This window comes from Syngnathus leptorhynchus, chromosome 21 (assembly GCF_054491065.1).
Source record: "Syngnathus leptorhynchus isolate UIUO chromosome 21, UIUO_Slep, whole genome shotgun sequence".
NCBI classification, from domain to species: Eukaryota; Metazoa; Chordata; class Actinopteri; order Syngnathiformes; family Syngnathidae; genus Syngnathus; species Syngnathus leptorhynchus.
The window spans coordinates 1639207-1657698 of NC_141215.1; the positions used below are offsets into that span (position 1 = coordinate 1639207).

At 46.8% G+C, this 18492-nt stretch overlaps 1 long non-coding RNA gene across 1 annotated transcript in view; it reads left to right on the plus strand.

Annotated features, from left to right (window-relative positions):
- LOC147040039 (uncharacterized) overlaps positions 1-18492 on the plus strand; it is a 32385-nt gene that overhangs the window by 6197 nt on the left and 7696 nt on the right. The window contains exons 2-3 of the long non-coding RNA XR_015063171.1: positions 2993-3054; positions 7904-8086. This is a non-coding gene — a long non-coding RNA (uncharacterized LOC147040039). The remainder of the gene's footprint in view (positions 1-2992; positions 3055-7903; positions 8087-18492) is intronic.

The window sequence follows — 18492 nt, forward strand, 5'->3', positions numbered from 1 at the left end:
ACACAGCTCACGTGAGCATGCATAGGCACATAAATGATTAGTCGGAGTCGTTATGTCCCCTCCCGTGGGTCACGTATAAGGCGAGGAAGGTGGACGTATGCATCAACTGCAAAAGAGGGTTACATCGACACACTTTCATCTTTAATGTCTTAGTGTGGGGAGGAGGAGAGTGAGCGGGATTGTGGGGGAATCCTCTGCATTGCAGCAGAGAGGCGGACTCCTATAGACGCAATGCACTTTACGTTTCAGTCGTACTTTGAGCCTCAAACAATCTGCATTTTACTCATACACCTCATACTCTCATCCACAAACTGCCAAAAATGGACTGATCAAACCACGATGTCAAAATTCAAACCCATTCAGCAAATCTCATGAGACGCTAGCGCTAAAGTGGACTTCTATTGCCACTCCCAGGTGAAGTTTACTGTCAAATCAAACATCAAACCAAGACGGTTGCATGCTGGGTTTTGTCGAAGGTTAGCTTAATGCTAATTGATAATGGGGAAACCCCAAAGATGTGCTAACAAATAGCATCCATGTTACAGTGCGCGACCCTTAAAGAAATAGATACTTGAGTGGAGCAACACATGTAGACAGATAATTTACTCACGAACATATATTCTTTATCAACTGCAACGAACGTGGTTCTTTGCAGTTGATAAAGTGGTTCTTCTGTGTTATATTGCCCCCAGCTGGCCAAAGCGCACACAACAGGAGCTAAATGGCGGATGAATTTTAGCAAGAAATGTTTTTAAAATATTCCAACATGATTTTGAATTTTTGTTTTCCCATTGTTGCACTTTAACGCGTAACTTTTGAAATGATTTTCCACTAAATTCTTGAAACTTTATGATTAAACCCTCTGGGATGAAACAGAACTTACAAAACAATACAACAAAATAATTCATTCATTTACTAATCGCCATTTGAGCGCAAACCATAAAAATTTTTTGTATTCACTTATTCATGTCATGCTCTGAGGATGTTTTCCTCCTAAATACAGTGCCGAAGATGCAAATTCAGCTATTTTGCAGTCTTCCCCATAGTGTCAACTTGTATTTGCATCGATGAGGAAGTTGTGTCCACACAGTACAACACACACACACACGGTTGGGTTCACGTACCTTTCCTGCTCTTTCTTCCGCCTCTCACACTTTCGCCTCGGAGACCTTTTCCCGCCCCTGTCTTCTCCTTTTCCCATCATTACTCTACTTCTTGATACCTTTTGCCAGGCCGGGGCACTCCTGCTTCCGTTCCATCCCCCCTCCCCGGAGGCTCCGTCTCCACGGTCGGGATCAGAGGCCACCACCACTCGATATCTCCCACCTTGTCAGGCCCTTTTATTGATCCCTCAGTCGGCGTCGAAGTGAAACCGGCATTTGTTTGTGTTGTGTCTGTTGAGTGTTGCGCACTAATCGATGAGGTATGATCATCATTTGTGTGTGGATGTGTCGGCGCCCTGTTGGCTTGACCCTTCCTGATTCACATTGGCAAATTCTCACGTTCGCCGATGGCCGTGTTCGTAAAAATACCCCCCCCCCAAAAAAAACCCAAAAAAAACCTGTAAAATAACAATCGTGCTGTGTCATGCCATGCACTGGAGAAATCGTCCACTGGGGACAAAAAACTTCACCCATCATTTCAAATTACAACTTTAATCATGACAATCTTTTTTGGTGCTGTTGTTTACTTTAATCTCAAGGTTATTTGGGAGCAACTTGATTTATTTACCATTGGCTTGTTTTTCTCTCCCGCCCCCCCCTCCTGCCCCGGTTGCCCGTCTCCTGTCTGCCCTTAATGCTTTCAAGGCCGCTGAGTCGGCATGTGTCCGCTACACTTTTAGCACAACTTCCTGTGACACTGCTTGTACAGTGTGTGTGTTTGTGTTTGTGTGTGTGTTTGTGCGTTTGTGTTGACCTAGCTGTCCACGTACGAAGCGGGCAACGCGCAACGCTGGCCATTTGGCTGTAGGCTTCCGTTTGATGTACATTGTCATTGTCAAGACTCCTCAGTGGACACACACACAAACACACACACACGAACATTAAGCCGAGTGTGCAGACAAAAGTGTCGGTGCAGTGCATTTGGGCCACACCAGCCTGCACACCCATGCATCCAAAGTGCAAAAAGAAGGGGATGTTCTGACACAACACATTTGCTAGATGACTCTGGAGTCTCCTTGAAGAATCTTCTCGTCGTCTCGGTGGTCCGTCAAACCGCTGATACACACGCATGCTTAACTCTCACTTTTGTTTGTTTGTGGAACATTGCTTAAGGACACAACGTGGAGCAAAAATACTAATTATCTTTTTTTTAATATACAGATGATTAATCTGAAACTCACATATTTACAAAACATGTTTGGTGTCTGAAGATATTTACAGTAAAATGTGTACTTTTTTGAATTAAATATAATATATCTTAAGAAATAACCCGACTTGTCATTTTCTGGCATTTTTTTTTAACCATAGTAGTTGTAAAAGTCTTCTTTGTTTGCGCCTGCATGACTGAATTATACTGCCCCCAGTGGTAGAGTTGTGCACACCTTAAGGTGCTCCATTGAACTTATCATGATGCTCTAATTTACTGTTTAATTCTTTACATTCTGTTTGATATAGTTATTACTGCATGATTTTTAGAAAGTGCTATTTTCCTCATGAATAAGATTTTTTTTGGGGAGGAGGCTGCAACAGATTATTAACATTTGCTTTCATTTCAAAATTAAAACAAATGTTTTATATTTTAATTTATTTTTCAAAATATTTTTAACTATTTTAAAAAACGATTTTAATGAAACAGGATATTTCAATATATTTATGTCCAGTATTTATACAAAGTATATTACAAATAGATTTGTCAATATGCTCAATTTCCAAAGCAAGTGTGACAATCCTAGACTTAAAGAAAGTAATTTCCTGATAACTATCAACAAAAACAACGGCAAATGTTTTTATTCATATTCACTACCTTTTATTGCTTTTTTTTTCTGCAGACAATCTCATGTCAGTCATCCGCGGGGGTCATTTTGAAAGCAACCTTGAGTTCCTGACAAAGGTATATGAATGACATCATTTTACAAAGTGATTCATCCGATTCGTAAAGAAGCAATGTATAAGCTGCACAAAAAGAGACAAACTGTGAGTAATGAATGCAAAGAGGACTCTTGGTTGTGTAACGTTTCCGCACAGTGCGTGCAATCCATTCTCTGTGTGCCACGTTCCTGCCTCGGGGGTGCGCTCTTTTTCATCGGGAAGAGGGAGGGTGCAAATCAGTCTCAATTCTCCCATCAGGCCGTTCCTCACTGTCTCCCACTTGAAGAAAAGGATGTTGCTGCGATGAGCCGCGTTGCCAATTTGGCGCCTGCGCCCCGCCAACCCGTCTCTCCATTGTCCACTTGAAAAGTCAAAATCATCCCCCTCAGTGTTGACAATTGAAATGATGAATTGCGCCGGCTGTGATTGTGGTTGCCACGGCGTGCTGCATTTTATCCACCTGGGAGCCAATCAGAATTCAAATGGCAATGAAACTGTGTCACTGGACCAGTCTGAGCTGCCAAATATGGGTGTGGCTTATCAAAGTTAAGCCAGTTTTCAATGCCAGACCCTCACACGTCGCCAATTTAACAGATGTTACATAACTGTTGAAAACGCCCTCCTCTGGCGACTAATGGAAGGCGCAATCACAGGAATGGAAGTTGGCTTCTGATGGCATAAACAAAGCTATAAATTTGTCAACCATCACCTCGTCGCTCGTTCCCGCCGCCGCACAGCTCTCCTCTGACCCACGGAAAAATGTTCGCTTCACTGCTTCGTCCTCTCCCGCCCCCAAATTTTCCATCCAAGCTTGGAGGCTATTGTTTGCGAACAGCAGCGGCAACCTCTCCCCCGGCATCAAAGTTTTAAGGCTAAAGGAATTGTGCGCGTCCTCTGCCTCATGTGTTTTTATGCCCAGCAAATGTTTACTTCAAGCTCCGAGTGCTCGCTAGGCTAAGTCTACCGTTTGAGCGACAGCTACTGCCAAGCTGCTTGTGCTAAGCACACTGCGGCGAAAGACAGAAAGTCAACAGCTCAATGCTAACCCGCATGGCCAAGAAGCTCCTGAATTGATCCACAAGGTGCACACCTGATAGTCCCATTCAAATACAGTGGTAGAAGTTATGAGCTGGCAATCGGTCAATTCCTTTCATGCGTTGTTTTGCGAGCCAACATTTTGTCTTGCGGTACTCAAAGTGAAGCTACTGGTGAGCCACGCATGTATATCGAAACTATAGTGGTACTACTAGCAGGCCTATATTCTTTATCCTCTGTGATGAATGACTAAAGGTTCCAGAGAGGTTTTGTGTATCTGCTTTCGGTACCTGTCCAGCAGTGATAGGAAAATAAAGGTTCAAACTTGTTTTATAAATCAGTTGTATTTTTTGACTCTGTTTAACATTGCCATTTCTTAAAACTCTTAATCAACCCAACAGTGCCATCTAGAGGAGTCAAAAAATACAACTGGTTCATGAAGCAATTTTGAAGCTTCATTTAACTATCACTATAGGTGGCCAAGAACAGTAAACAAAGCATGTCAATTGGGTTTGGTGAAGAAAGTCAAGGCACAACTGGAGTTTTTAGGTATAGCATCTTTTATCTTTGTTTGGGCTCTCTTACACAAATTTGCAGCTTAGTACACGGGGAGATTGCTACTTGCATGTCATTTGACTTTTGGATGAATTATGGCAAAAGTCCTATCTCGCACCCCCCCCCGAACCATTTGTGAGCCAGCTGCGACGGCGCGCTAATGACGCCGAGAAAAAGCACGCTGTCAGCACATCCTCTAAGCCGCCAGTGCTGCCGGATCACGCTTACATAACAGAACTGGCCCCGCCGCCTTGTCGAGCCCTCGTCGTTATTAGAGGGCAAAATGACAGAAAAGAGGACAGATAGAAGAGGAGAGGTTCCGGAATGAAGTCAACATATGCTTGCTACCCCCCCCCCCCCACACACACACACACTTTGACATAATTTTCTCACTGATCCATTTTCTACTGCTTAGCCTGTTCACTTGAATGCAGCATTACACCATAAATGAAGGTGTGCTGTCTAACAGACGTCCAGTCAGGGCCTTTCCATGATGGGCTGGGCCTAGTATCAAAGAGCACCCTAATTAAGCCAATTGCTAATTAAGACCAATTAGAGGATTAATGAACGTGTCGGGTGAGCGCGGGGGGAGAGACCTCCCATTCGCTTCAACTGCCCGCAGGCGTTCGGTCCTGGCTGGTGTTTCGGCATGTCCTCTAAGACTTATCCAAAAGTGAGGATTCTTTGAAACAATCTCCATCTAATCTCCATTACTCAGCTTGCACAAGGGCGAGCTCACGTGGGACGCCGCGAGCGTAGGAAATAATAATTCCGGGCGCCCTCCGAACGGCTCGCTGGCCTTGTAAAACAAAGTCGTCCGACTTAAAACATTATGAGGAGCTGCAGCACATCGCAGCGAGGCGCTTTATAAACGCAAAAGCTGCCGAGCCAGCTTTCAGGAAACGCAGCCGTTTGGCTCTCTTATTTGTTATTGCAAAAGGGCGTAAACAAAACACTCCCAGGGTCCATCTGTAAAATATTCGGAGATGCATTTGAATATGCTTGAGAGCAACAAAAAGGATTTTCTGTCTTTTCCACAAGGTGAATGAAATCTTCATCTTCATCACCCCCCCTCCCCTTCTCTTCCGTCTCGCTCTGCTGTCATGTCTCCCACCGGCATCCCCGTGGTGCTCAGTGCTCCGCAGTCAGCTCCTTTGCCGTGTCGTATTTATACGCCTCTAAAACTCTAAGTACGTCTTGGCCAGACCCACTGCTGCACTATGCTATGCTGCTGTCACCGCAGTAAGTCTGGAAGGCTCCGGAAAGAAATAAGCAGTGCCGAACAGCCTCGAGGATGTCAACGGGCTTTCATCTATATTTCGCGTTTCTACCTTTCGAGAGACTCAAAGCGCTTTGACATTTTCTCCTCATTCACTTACTGACTCAGGAGCAAATGGGGGGTTCACTGTTTTGTTCGATGTGAATATACACAGCAACAATTCACACGGCTCAAAGTAGTTCGACAACGTTCGAACTAGTGATGGAAAATGAAGCTTCAAATTTGTACCATGAAGCAGTTGTATGTTTTAACTCCTGTAGATGGCCGTCTCTGTTCAGCGTTGGACTGAAAGCACACTGACTGGACATTTTCTAAACCTTTGTATTCAAACCAACACTGTAAAAAAAAAAAAGTGGTTCATGAAACAAATCTGAAGCTTCATTTTCTCATCATGACTTCAAACCAACATGGCTGACTTACTGGGCACTGAAAAGCAACAGTTCTTGAGACTTCTCTGTGGGTCTGGCCATGACACACGTGTACTGATTTCATCTAAATTATTTACAGTAGTTTTCAGACTATAAGGCACACCAAATTATAAAGAGCAGTTGCCATCAATTGTTGGAAATTTCCATGCATAGTCCGTGTTGTAAGGTGCATGGAAGGGAAACAAACTGAATGAGTCCAAATTACGTCAATTTGACATCCATATGTAAAGTGCACCTGAGTAAATTTTGAGTAAATTACGGGACTTTTTAGTACACTTGATAATCCCAAAAATATGTGACTGGTGGCAAAGACTTTTTTTCTAACTTCCCGAGGTTGCTACCGAGAGAGCTTTGAGGGCTTGGTGAAAATCTGTATCGATTCTTTGCCATCTTTAATCGAGTAATCTACAAAATTTTACTTGAACCAATTGACTCCTGTATTTCTTTGTAATTTTTTAACAATGTTCAAAAATAACTAAACTAATGTTGTTGTTAAGCTTCAGAGCTGCAATTAACTTCCTGTATATTTTCCAGCATGGTTCCCAGAAGCTTTTCTGTCTGCTCACGATGAACGTGTGCCTTATTTATTTATTTATTTATATTTTTAAATAAGACAAAAACAACAACCCAATATTGATCTTTTATTCAGATTTGCACCCATGCTGCCAATTTCCTGCACGTTTTACACCATTCAGGGTTCCATGGGACTTTGACCTTGCTTCGTTATACAAGCATCCTCTCCGTTTTTACAAAGAAATCTTCATTTATATTCAACATTTGCCAACGCGCTGCGTATTCCCTGACAAGCTTCTATGAGCTCTCTGCGGCGCACGCAGCAGGAAACCATCACCCCATGGGCGTGCACACTGCAGCAGCGTAAAGAAGGGGGGGGGGGTGGATGCACTTTTACTTTAGAGAGTGACTGTGCTATGACTGTGACGGAGACAACATGAAGAAAAATGTGGTCGTTTTTAAGATATGGCGAAACTGTGTGTTGTTTGCGCTCATTTCCTGACAGGGGCAGCAGAGATGCAGATCTCAGATGGTTACTGTTTGCACACACACACACACACACACACACACACGAGTATTCCTCGCTTCAGTTTTGCCGACCTGGCCCAGTAGCTGTCAGTGCCCCCCCCCCTCCGTGAAATGCCGTTCCGGGCCATCTCGGGCGTTTAATAGGCGACGTTGTCAGTGAGTAGGTGATGTGCGCTGACAGTACGGAGTAGGTACCAAGACTAATTGGCATGAACTGACTGGAGACCAAGTGTGGTCGCTACGTTTTCGTCTACAATCTTAAATCGATATCAAGTCGGGTGAAACATTGCGAGGACTTGTCTTTCTTCTGTTTGAAATCATTTGCTGAGGCGTCCCAGCCGTCACCGGCGTTGATTTAATTTAGTCCGAGCATGACATCAGCAGTCCCAAGTCCTCGATTGCTGCATTCCATGCTCTCTGGCCTTGATCAATATTTTAGCGGACGTATTACGCAAGCGTGCTAATGTGCTGTGTAAGTGTGCAAATGTGCCCGTGCTTGACATTTGGCTGAAATGTCTTTCATGCTGACACAGCCACAGAGGAGCGGCGTGCCCCGGAGCTAGCCAGACCACACATAGCCCCCCTCCACCGACCCCCACCCGGAGACCGTGACCACTATGACGCATCAGTGCGTGCCCGCTGACCGAAGACGTCACGAGGAGCATCGAGAGCACGGGGGGTTCTTCCACGCTGGTAGACCGTGTCCGTCACTACAGGTGACTCACTTGCCTTTGAGGCCTGCTGTGGAATCAGTGTGCACAATACAATCATAAGTGAATCGTTTAAAAAAAAGTCAACTGAATACATTCAACGATTTTCAAATACTGCCTTTAAAAAAAACACACAAATATCAGCCATCCATTTCCTCCTACACAAATATCATAAAAGTCTAAATAACATACCTGAAGTAGCCATTTTATACCATCTTTCTACCGATTTCAGCACACATTTAAAGATGAATTTTTCCCATTACTTTTGTCCGACCGCTACCAAATTTGAACCACATATACATTGTGTCGCAGTAGAATGGTGAGGAAAGTACGTCTATATTTATTGCATGTCAATTTGACCTGGATTAATGCCAGGGTTGTTTGTCCCACGAATTGCCTCTATTCGATACTGGATAGTTCAAATCTCCTCTACCTCTCAATTTCCTCCAAGCCCCAAGGATAATGAATGTAGCCTGGAGCCTGCGTACCGCCAGGCAATTAGTAAATAATGAACTCGCTTGCTTTCTTTCCCACTTAATTAAGCCCCCCCTCCCCCCTCCCCTGACAAACAGCCTCGGCAAGCCTCTTGATCAACTCCCCCACCGTGCATGCGCGATCCACTGAGGTTCCTCCGTTTGGTCTCAGCAGACCTCCCGGCAGTGCATTACTGTGCCCTTAATTGTTAGCATCATGCTAATCTGAGCCCCGAGAGCCTTGTAGTCAATAAGCAGTCAGCGCCAAAGAAACATCAGAGTGTGGCAGCTTGTATTTACTTGTGCGGCCGGGCAGCGGCCAGTTTGGCTTTCTCGATCTGTCGAGTCAACGAGTACCAGACGTGAACTTTTTGGGTTTAGCTTGGACAGATGGCATCACACATTTGGAGTAATCCATTTATGATCAGTCTTGTATCTTAAATGTAAATATGTCTGAATCAATACAGTTATATTGATTAGATGCCAAGGACCCTTCATTGATTTTATGACATGTCAGCAAGAGAATGCTCCCTTTGTCCTGCCTAGACGGGTTGCAATACAAAAATGTTAGCTGTGCTACCATTTTGAGATTGGAAATTCTAAATGCTGTCCTTATTTCTTTAATCTCCTTAGTAGAAGTCAGACGTTTGATGTGGGACAATTTTCAACTTCAAAATATAAATATTGCAGCACTTTGTATTTGGACGTTACAAAAGTTACTAAAGTTCTTGCAGAAGAAGTCGTTGGAAGTTTGGTGTGTTAGTGTTTTGAAAAGGTTTTCTGCCTCAACGGGTGGGTAGCAGTCGGAGAAATGTTTGGCTTCATGCCATTTTGAACTAACAAACAATCCTCTAAGTTGTTAATATTGCAATACATTGTTTAGCTCCAACTCCTAAATTTTCTGCCTGGACGGGCAGCAGTACAAAATAAAAAAGGCTGAAAATAAAGTAAATACTGCAGTATTATATTCAGGTCGAATCCAAAGTATGCAAAACAAAATAAAAAGTGATACCATTGAATATAAAAAAACAAAATGGTTAATAGTTGTATGTATTGATTTACTGTATTTTGCTGCCTAAACGGGTTGCGGGAGAAACTCATTCACTTGATAAAAAATGTGCAATAACAATTCTCACTCCATTCTTGTCATCTGAATGTATTCTTATGTGTCGGGTGTCGTCTAGCCGCCCCACGGGATGAGGGCGCTTATTCGGCTCCGGGCGGAGTTTCCTCCCGGTCGCGGCGCAAATTGCGGCGCAAAGTTGAGTCCAGGCCAGATGGAGGGAAGGTAGCGCAAATTGATTCTCTGCATTCGTCTTCATTAAGACTTCCCCTCTTGGGGTTGGAAACTTCTGAGGAGGCAAGAACCTTCCAAACTCTCATGGGGTGGAACGCCAATTGGGTGTCAAAACGTCAAAAGGGTAACGCCGCCTTTGCCTCTTGTTTCTCCTCCGACTCACAATCGACCCCCCCCCACCTCCCGTCTGCATCACTCTTAGCCTCCCAGCAGCACAGCCCATTCTCTGCCACTTTCAATTACAGGTTTCCAGGCTTGCGCTAACAAGCTCCGGAAGGTGCATCATGCCATAGTAGTGCGCTAAGGGGGGCAAAAGTTTCTGTCGAAATTTACTGTAATCAAGGTATTACTCATTCAAGCGCAAGTTGTAGTATAGTCCGAAAATTACGGTACTCAGTTATTAAAATGAGGGGGTCCGTTCGATTTGTCGTCGATTAATTGATTAATTTTGACACTTCTAATAACAAACCAGTGGAATAAAACACAATAAACTGAATTCATTCAAGGTGTTATAATTCAGCACATGAATGAGTGAATTCCAATTGGGTCCATATTTACTGTCGCTAGTCCAGGCTCAACGTTGCCAATGTAAGCAGGAAGTTTATCTTGCTATGATTAGCTCAAGCATTTGTTGTGTCATCTACATTTTTGCGCTGCGATACTCAGATTATGCGCCAGTGGATTAAAAAATAGCAAGAAGGTGACTTCACCCTGTCACCAAATTTTTTTTTTTCTATCTCTTTCTTTCTTACACACACATATACACACTCGCACACACTTGTCCATCCTTTTCTCATTTGATTCCCCGCTTATCCATCCATCCATCCATCCATCCATCCATCCATCCATCCATCCATCCACCCAACCCACCCAAACCCAAACCCAAACCCATCCATCCATCCATCCATCCATCCACCCAACCCACCCAAACCCAAACCCATCCATCCATCCATCCATCCATCCATCCATCCATCCATCCATCCATCCACCCAACCCCATCCATCCATCCATCCATCCATCCATCCATCCATCCATCCATCCATCCATCCATCCATCCATCCATCCATCCATCCATCCATCCACCCAACCCACCCCAAACCCAAACCCAAACCCAAACCCATCCATCCATCCATCCATCCATCCATCCATCCATCCATCCATCCATCCATCCATCCATCCATCCATCCATCCATCCACCCAACCCCATCCATCCATCCATCCATCCATCCATCCATCCATCCATCCATCCATCCATCCATCCATCCATCCATCCATCCATCCATCCATCCATCCATCCATCCATCCATCCTTTCCCTTATCAAGCTTCTGCTCTGTTCTCCAGTGTTCGGGGCTGACATTAAGCCGCTTAGTGCTCGTCTGGTGGTGGCGGATGCCGAGTTTTACTGTCATTCCCTATAAACAGGTACTTTGTGAGTCGCAGCCTCTGCGACTGCTTTCCGCTGCGCGCGCCGCTGTGATTTATGTGCCCACAGCCCTGCTAACATAATGCACGCAGCATCGCGGGCAGCTCTCCAAGCGCACAATCTGAGCCCATGAATTATTCTCCCGTCGTCGCGTACACGCTCTACATATTTTGTGTCTTTTTGCCGTTACGCTGCGGCTGTCGTCTTTTTTCCGTCTGCTTTGTAATTTAGACCACGGGAACTTAGTTTAAAGTAAGTTCATTACCCGGTGACAAGTATTTGCATGCGCCTGAGGGGTAATAAAAAGAGCCACAACTTTAAATCGATAAATCTTGGATGATGTCAAAGGGTTTGGCAGGCTCATTAGTGAAGCAGATGGATTCATTTCCTACTTAAATGATTTCAACTCAATGTGTATTATCATATGGAATCCATTTTGCCCAAAATTGCCTGTAACCGCAGAAAATTAGTTAGGCCTGAATTAATTGCGCCCTCTGCTGTCTGTGTAGTATGGACATAGCTTGACATGATCAACAAAACTTTGACACGATAGGTATCAGATTAGTCCCAGGACTTGGTTACAAATATATATTTCAGACCCAAACTACAGTTTTGGTCCTTCATTGTTGGCCATACAATCAACCAGCACTAGAGTTGTCAAAATTTGTGTCGATTAATTGATCAACAACCAATCGATTATCAAATAATCGTTTTGAGTAATCGAGTAATCGCTTTGAGCCATTTTTTTAACTAAATACTGTCCAAATCTCCTGATCTGTTTCTCCAAATAAATACTCAGATTTCTGGAGTCCTTAATGAAATCTTGAAATAAACTTTACCGCAAGCCATATTGGATCCAATTAGTATTCAATAAAATAATTGATAGAATCATTGATTCCAAAAATATTTGATACAGTCCTAACCAACATGGAGACGTATGTTTTTTTTTTCAAAACTAAAAACTTCCAAGGTGGAAAAAGTTGAGGTTGCAGTTTGGATCTGAAATCTCAAACTGTTCTGACCTCGCTTGTGTATTTCAATCAAAATGTTTAAGATTCATACGGCGGCTCGTTTAGGCAGCTAACTACATATATTATTTCACACGAAAGCCGATTACGTTGTGACTCCATATTACCAATTCCCTTTGCTATCTCGTCTTTTGTCGTCTTTTCTTGCCTGGAGCTGGTTGAGTGTATGCTAAAGCTAAGCCTTGGGCGTGGATGTATAGCTCCTGCTTTTGCATTTTTAATTCCATCTGATGTGGAGACGGGGGATTTGGCTGGCTCCTCTATGCCTCTTGCGCATGTGCCTTTGGAGTTGACCTTAGAACGTCTTCGCGTGCGCCGATTGCCTCCGGGTGGCTGCATTGATGCTGGCTGGCACCCCGGTGAAAGCCACCGGGGGCATCTGAACACTCAGCATTAAATGCTAAACATAATGATGTCACGTTTGGCATTTCCTATTACTGTTCATTCCCATTGTGTCTTTTTGCTTGTTTTCATTTTCCCCTATCCCGTCATTGCTAGTGTTCATTTGATCAGGCTTGCTGTTATTGTTACCAACAGCTTTGCCGTCAGGCTCCTGCAGAGTGTCGTCTCGTGGATATTAGATCTGTCCATCATAGCGTTCCGAGTAATTCAGTTCAATTCTGTGAACCACAAGAGTCTCATCCAGTCTTTACGGTACATTTTGTGTCTTCTAGTCCATACCTCTTACCTACTTGCCAGAATATTTAAAAAGAAAGCAGGGAGAACTTCTCCGTCGATTTCTTAAGTGGTGCATGTGTTACGCTCAGCTGGGGTGGTGAGCCAAAAGTGCAGAGGACCCAGGAGACAAGACACAGAGACTGAGGTTTTAGGGCAAAAAACAATATATTTACTTCTCTGACGAAAAGGTGATCCAAGGTGGATAGGAGGGAGGAGACACTGGTTTGATGTGGAGTTGAGCGCTGACCCCGGAAGGTTAACGTCGAAGCGTCGAGCACTGTCTCTCAGGGGGTTTTGTAGACAGCCTCTGACGAGATGATCTGGAACAGCTTGGTTGATTGAGATGAGCCACACCTCTGCTGGGCTGACTGGGGATGAGTGGCACAACAGTACCCCCCCCCTGAGGGGAGGCACCGGACGACCGTCCCGGGGCACCTGGATTGTCCCGGTAGAAGTCATCCAACAACGAAGGGTCAGCAAGGTAGGACCTGGGCACCCAGCTACGGTCTTCAGGGCCGAAGCCCTCCCAGTCTACCAAGAACTGGAAGCCTCTTCCCCGGCGACGGACGGCCAGTAGTTTACGAACCGACCAAACAGGATCACCATCAGCCAGTACTCGAGGTGGCGGGGGAGCAGAAACTGCCGGTGCCAGGGGACTGGTGGCGACTGGCTTCAGCTGGGACACATGGAAAACTGGGTGCACTTTGAGAGCAGGAGGGAGATTCAGACGCACTGGGGAAGGGCCGATGATGCGGTCCACAGTGTAGGGACCGACAAACCGAGGGTTCAACTTGCGGGTAGACGTCTGAGAGGTTTGGAGGGGCAAGTCCCGGGCCAATAGCCAAACTTTCTGGCCAGGCTGGTAAACCGGGGCATGCCTCCTCCGCCGGTTAGCATCACGCCGAGATCGTACTGAGGCACGGAGTAGCGCAGCCCGAGCAGTCCTCCAGATGTGTCGACACCGGCGGAGGTGGGCCCTGGTGGATGGAACTGCCACCTCCAGTTCCTGCTGAGGAAACAAGGGAGGCTGGTAACCCAGAGAGCATTGAAATGGTGACATTCCGGTGGCAGAGCTCTCCAATGTGTTGAGGGAATACTCAACCCAGGCTAGGTACTTAGCCCAGGAAGAGGGGTTGCTGGAGGCAACGCAGCGAAGGGTCTCTTCCACTGCCTGGTTGGCGCGTTCAGTCTGCCCATTGGACTGAGGATGGTACCCGGAGGAAAGGCTGACCGTGGCTCCAATTCCCTTGCAAAAAGCCTGCCACACCTTGGAGATTAATTGGGGACCACGATCCGACACAATGTCTGAGGGAATACCATGGAGGCGTACGACATGGAGGGTGAGGAGGTCAGCCGTTTCAGCAGCAGAAGGAAGCTTGGGGAGGGGAATGAAGTGGACGGCCTTAGAGAACCGGTCGACCACAGTCAGGATGGTGTCATAACCCTGGGACATGGGAAGTCCAGTGACAAAGTCCATGCCAATGTGAGACCACGGCCGACTCGGAATTGGAAGGGGTTGTAGGAGGCCTGCTGGAGGGCGATGGGAAGCCTTACTACGGGCACAGACTGTGCAGGCAGCAACATACTCCTTGACATCCTTCTTAAGGGTGGGCCACCAGAATCTCCGGCCGACGAACTCCGCTGTCCGGCGCTCTCCGGGGTGACATGAAACACGGCTGGAGTGACCCCACTCTAACACTCGAGGACGGGCAGCATCTGGAACAAACTACCTGTTCGGGGGTCCATTGCCAGGGTCAGGTTGGGTTTGCAGGGCCTCCATTACAACAGAATCTATGGGCCAGGAGATTGCCCCAACCACACGGGCAGGAAGAAGGATGGTGTCGGATATCTCCGAGACAGCAGGGCCCTCAGAGAACTGACGGGAAAGGGCGTCAGCTCTGACGTTCTTTGACCCTGGGCGGTATGTGAGAGTGAAATCAAACCGGCTTAAGAACAGAGCCCAGCGGGCCTGCCTGGAGTTGATCCTTTTTGCTGTTCTTAAGTAGGTCAGGTTCTTGTGATCTGACCACACTACAAAAGGCAGTTTTGCTCCCTCCAACCAGTGTCTCCACTCCCTCAGGGCATCATGGACCGCCAGCAGCTCCTTGTTCCATCATAGTTCCTCTCCGCTGGGTCGTAACTTCTAGAGAAATAAGCGCACGGATGCACCTTCTGATCCTCCTCCGACCGCTGGGAGAGGACTGCCCCAATGCCCGTATCAGAAGCATCCACTTCCACAATGAATTGTCTCTCAGGGTCAGGGTGGACAAGCACTGGAGCTGAAGAGAACAGACCCTTGAGTCTGGTGAAGGCCGTCTCGGCTTCGGGAGTCCAGGAAAAGGGGCGTGTGATGGAGGTCAGGGCATTGAGAGGGGCAGCGATTTGACTATATCCCTTGATGAAGCGGCGTATGAAGCCTGCGAAACCCAGGAAGCGTCTGAGCTGAGTCCGATTGGTAGGACGCGGCCACTCTTCCACAGCCTTGACTTTGGAGGGATCGACACTCATCCGTCCAGCCTCCACTATGTTTCCCAGGTACGTTTCAGAGTCAGAGTGGAAGACACACTTCTCGGCTTTAACGAACAGGCGATTCTCCAACAGCCGCTGGAGAACCAAACGCACATGCTGGTGGTGTTCCTTCAATGACCTGGAGAAGATGAGGATGTCGTCCAGGTACACCACCACAAAGATGTTCAACATGTCTCTCAACACATCATTTACCAGGCATTGGAAAACCGCTGGTGCGTTGGACAAGCCAAAAGGCATCACAAGGTACTCAAAATGGCCGAGATGGGTGTTGAAAGCTGTCTTCCATTCGTCGCCCTCTCTGATCCGGACCAAGTGGTAGGCGTTGCGGAGATCTAGCTTGGTGAACACCCGGGCATGAGCAAGAGGCTCAAAAGTGGAACTAATAAGGGGCAAAGGGTACTTGTTTTTTACTGTGATGTCATTAAGACCACGGTAGTCAATGCAAGGTCTCAGGCCGCCATCCTTCCTGTCCACAAAAAAAAAAAACTGCCCCTAAGGGAGATGATGATGGCCTTATGAAACCTGAGAGCAGGGACTCTGCAACATAATTGCGCATCGCCTCCTTCTCTGGAAGGGAGAGGTTGTAGAGTCGCCCCTTAGGATAGGGCGCCCCGGGAAGGAGGTCGATCGCACAGTCGTATGGCCGGTGAGGGGGAAGTAAAAGGGCTTTATCCTTACTAAATACTGAGGCAAGGTCATGGTAAATACTTGGAACTCCAGAGATATCAGGGGTTACGGGCATGGGTCTGGGACTACTTGGAGGTGAAAGGGCAGAGCGTAGACAGGTCGCATGACAGGCTGTGCTCCATCCCAAAATCCGACCAGAGGCCCAGGAGATGTGAGGTTCATGCCTCTCCAACATCAAGGGAGCAGTAGGGGCATGAAGGACAAAAAAACGGATGGGCTCAGTATGATTCCCTGAGAGCGTGAGCATAAGAGGTTCAGTGGAGAAGGAAATGGTTCCTAATGAGTGACCATCGATGGCTCTGGGAGACAGGGATTGATCTAAGGGAACCAAAGGAATTCCCGCCTGGCGTGCGAAGGACATGTCCATAAGGCTCTCGTCCGCACCAGAATCAATAAATGCACTAACAGACAATGTTTCTTTGCCCCAGGCCAGGGTTGCGGGGAAAAGACGGTTGGAACAAACCTTGGGCTGGGGAATGGTGGTGTTGCTCACCAGTATAGCCCCTACTGGCGAGCTGGGCCTTTTGGGCAGGTTTGGGCAGGACCGGATGAAATGTCCTGATTCTCCACAGTAGAAACATTGATCATTGCTCAGCCTCAGCTGCTTTTCTGCTGGTGAGATCCGTGATCGGCCAACCTCCATGGGCTCCCCAGACCCTGAAGTAGATAGGAACGGGGGAAGCATAGGGTCCTGAGTATGAGGAGTTGGCCTGGAAGGTGAGGTGGGGAACACAGAAGCAAAACGACGGGGAACAGACTGTAGGGGGCTACGGTGGGCTCGGTCTGTACGCCGCTCCTGAAGTCGTGCGTCCATCTTGAGAGCCAGGGATATTAGCTCGTTAAGGGTCTCCGGGCTGTCACGGACAATGAGGTCCTTAATAGAATCCCTCAGCCCCTTGCGAAAGACACTGAGGAGGGCTTGGTCATTCCAACGGCTCTCTGCAGCAAGGATCCGAAATTCCAGCGTATATTGAGCCACTGAACGCGACCCCTGGCGGATAACCAGCAGGCGGCTAGAAGCATCTTGACCATCTGCAGGGTGATCAAACACAGCCCGAAACTCACTCTTGAACTGTGAGTAGTCGGTAAAAAAAACTGGGTTGTTCTCAACTGCCGCAATGGCCCAGCGGAGGGCGTCCTCGACCAGAAGGGACATGACAAAAGCAATTTTAGACCCGTCAGAGGAATATTTAGAGGGCTGATGGGTAAAAAGTAACTCACATTGTGCCAAAAAACCTCTGCTCAGATTGAAGTCACCGTTGAAAGGCCTAGGGCTGACTAGGCCAGGTTCGGACTGAGACTGCTGTGGGTTGGGAAGGACAGGGCTGGGTTGTTGGTTGGAAGCAGAGGCAGGGCCATGAACGGGAGCGGGATTTCCTTCGGCCGAGGCACGGACTGTAAGTGCTTCCAGGGACCATTGAATGCCAGATAGAGCTCCTGCAATAGACTGCACTTGGTTGGAAAGTGTTGCCACAGAACCAACTGTGGTTTGAGACGTCCTCTCCAGAGTAGTGATTTGAGACAAGACGGTCGGGAAAGCCTTATTTAATTCTTGCTGCAGTGAGGAGATCTCTTTAGCTTGACCAAAAACCAACTCACGTAATTCGGATGATCTTGGCTGCCCGGCCCCCGGGGTCCCGGCTTGGCTCATGATGGCTTCGACGTTCTGTTACGCTCAGCTGGGGTGGTGAGCCAAAAGTGCAGAGGACCCAGGAGACAAGACACAGAGACTGAGGTTTTAGGGCAAAAAACAATATATTTACTTCTCTCACGAAAAGGTGATCCAAGGTGGATAGGAGGGAGGAGACACTGGTTTGATGTGGAGTTGAGCGCTGACCCCGGAAGGTTAACGTCGAAGCGTCGAGCACTGTCTCTCAGGGGGTTTTGTAGACAGCCTCTGACGAGATGATCTGGAACAGCTTGGTTGATTGAGATGAGCCACACCTCTGCTGGGCTGACTGGGGATGAGTGGCACAACAGCATGACTGCAGATCCCGCCACAGGCGTGAAACAGTTGCCAGTGCTGGACAGAGAAAACAAGACGGGCAGTAATTTCAATCCACCATTTTATGGATGTATGTCCTGTATTTTCTGGACTATAAATCGCTACTTTTTGCGCAAGTTTTGAACCCTGTGGCTTATAGTCCGGTGCGGCATATCTATGGCTTCTTTATAATATTGTAAAATAATTTGTTTTGGTAATACATGTAATAGAAAATGAGGATATTTCATTTAAAACACCTGCCGCTTATAGTCCAGTGTGGTTTACATATGAACAAAACAGAATTTTCCCCGA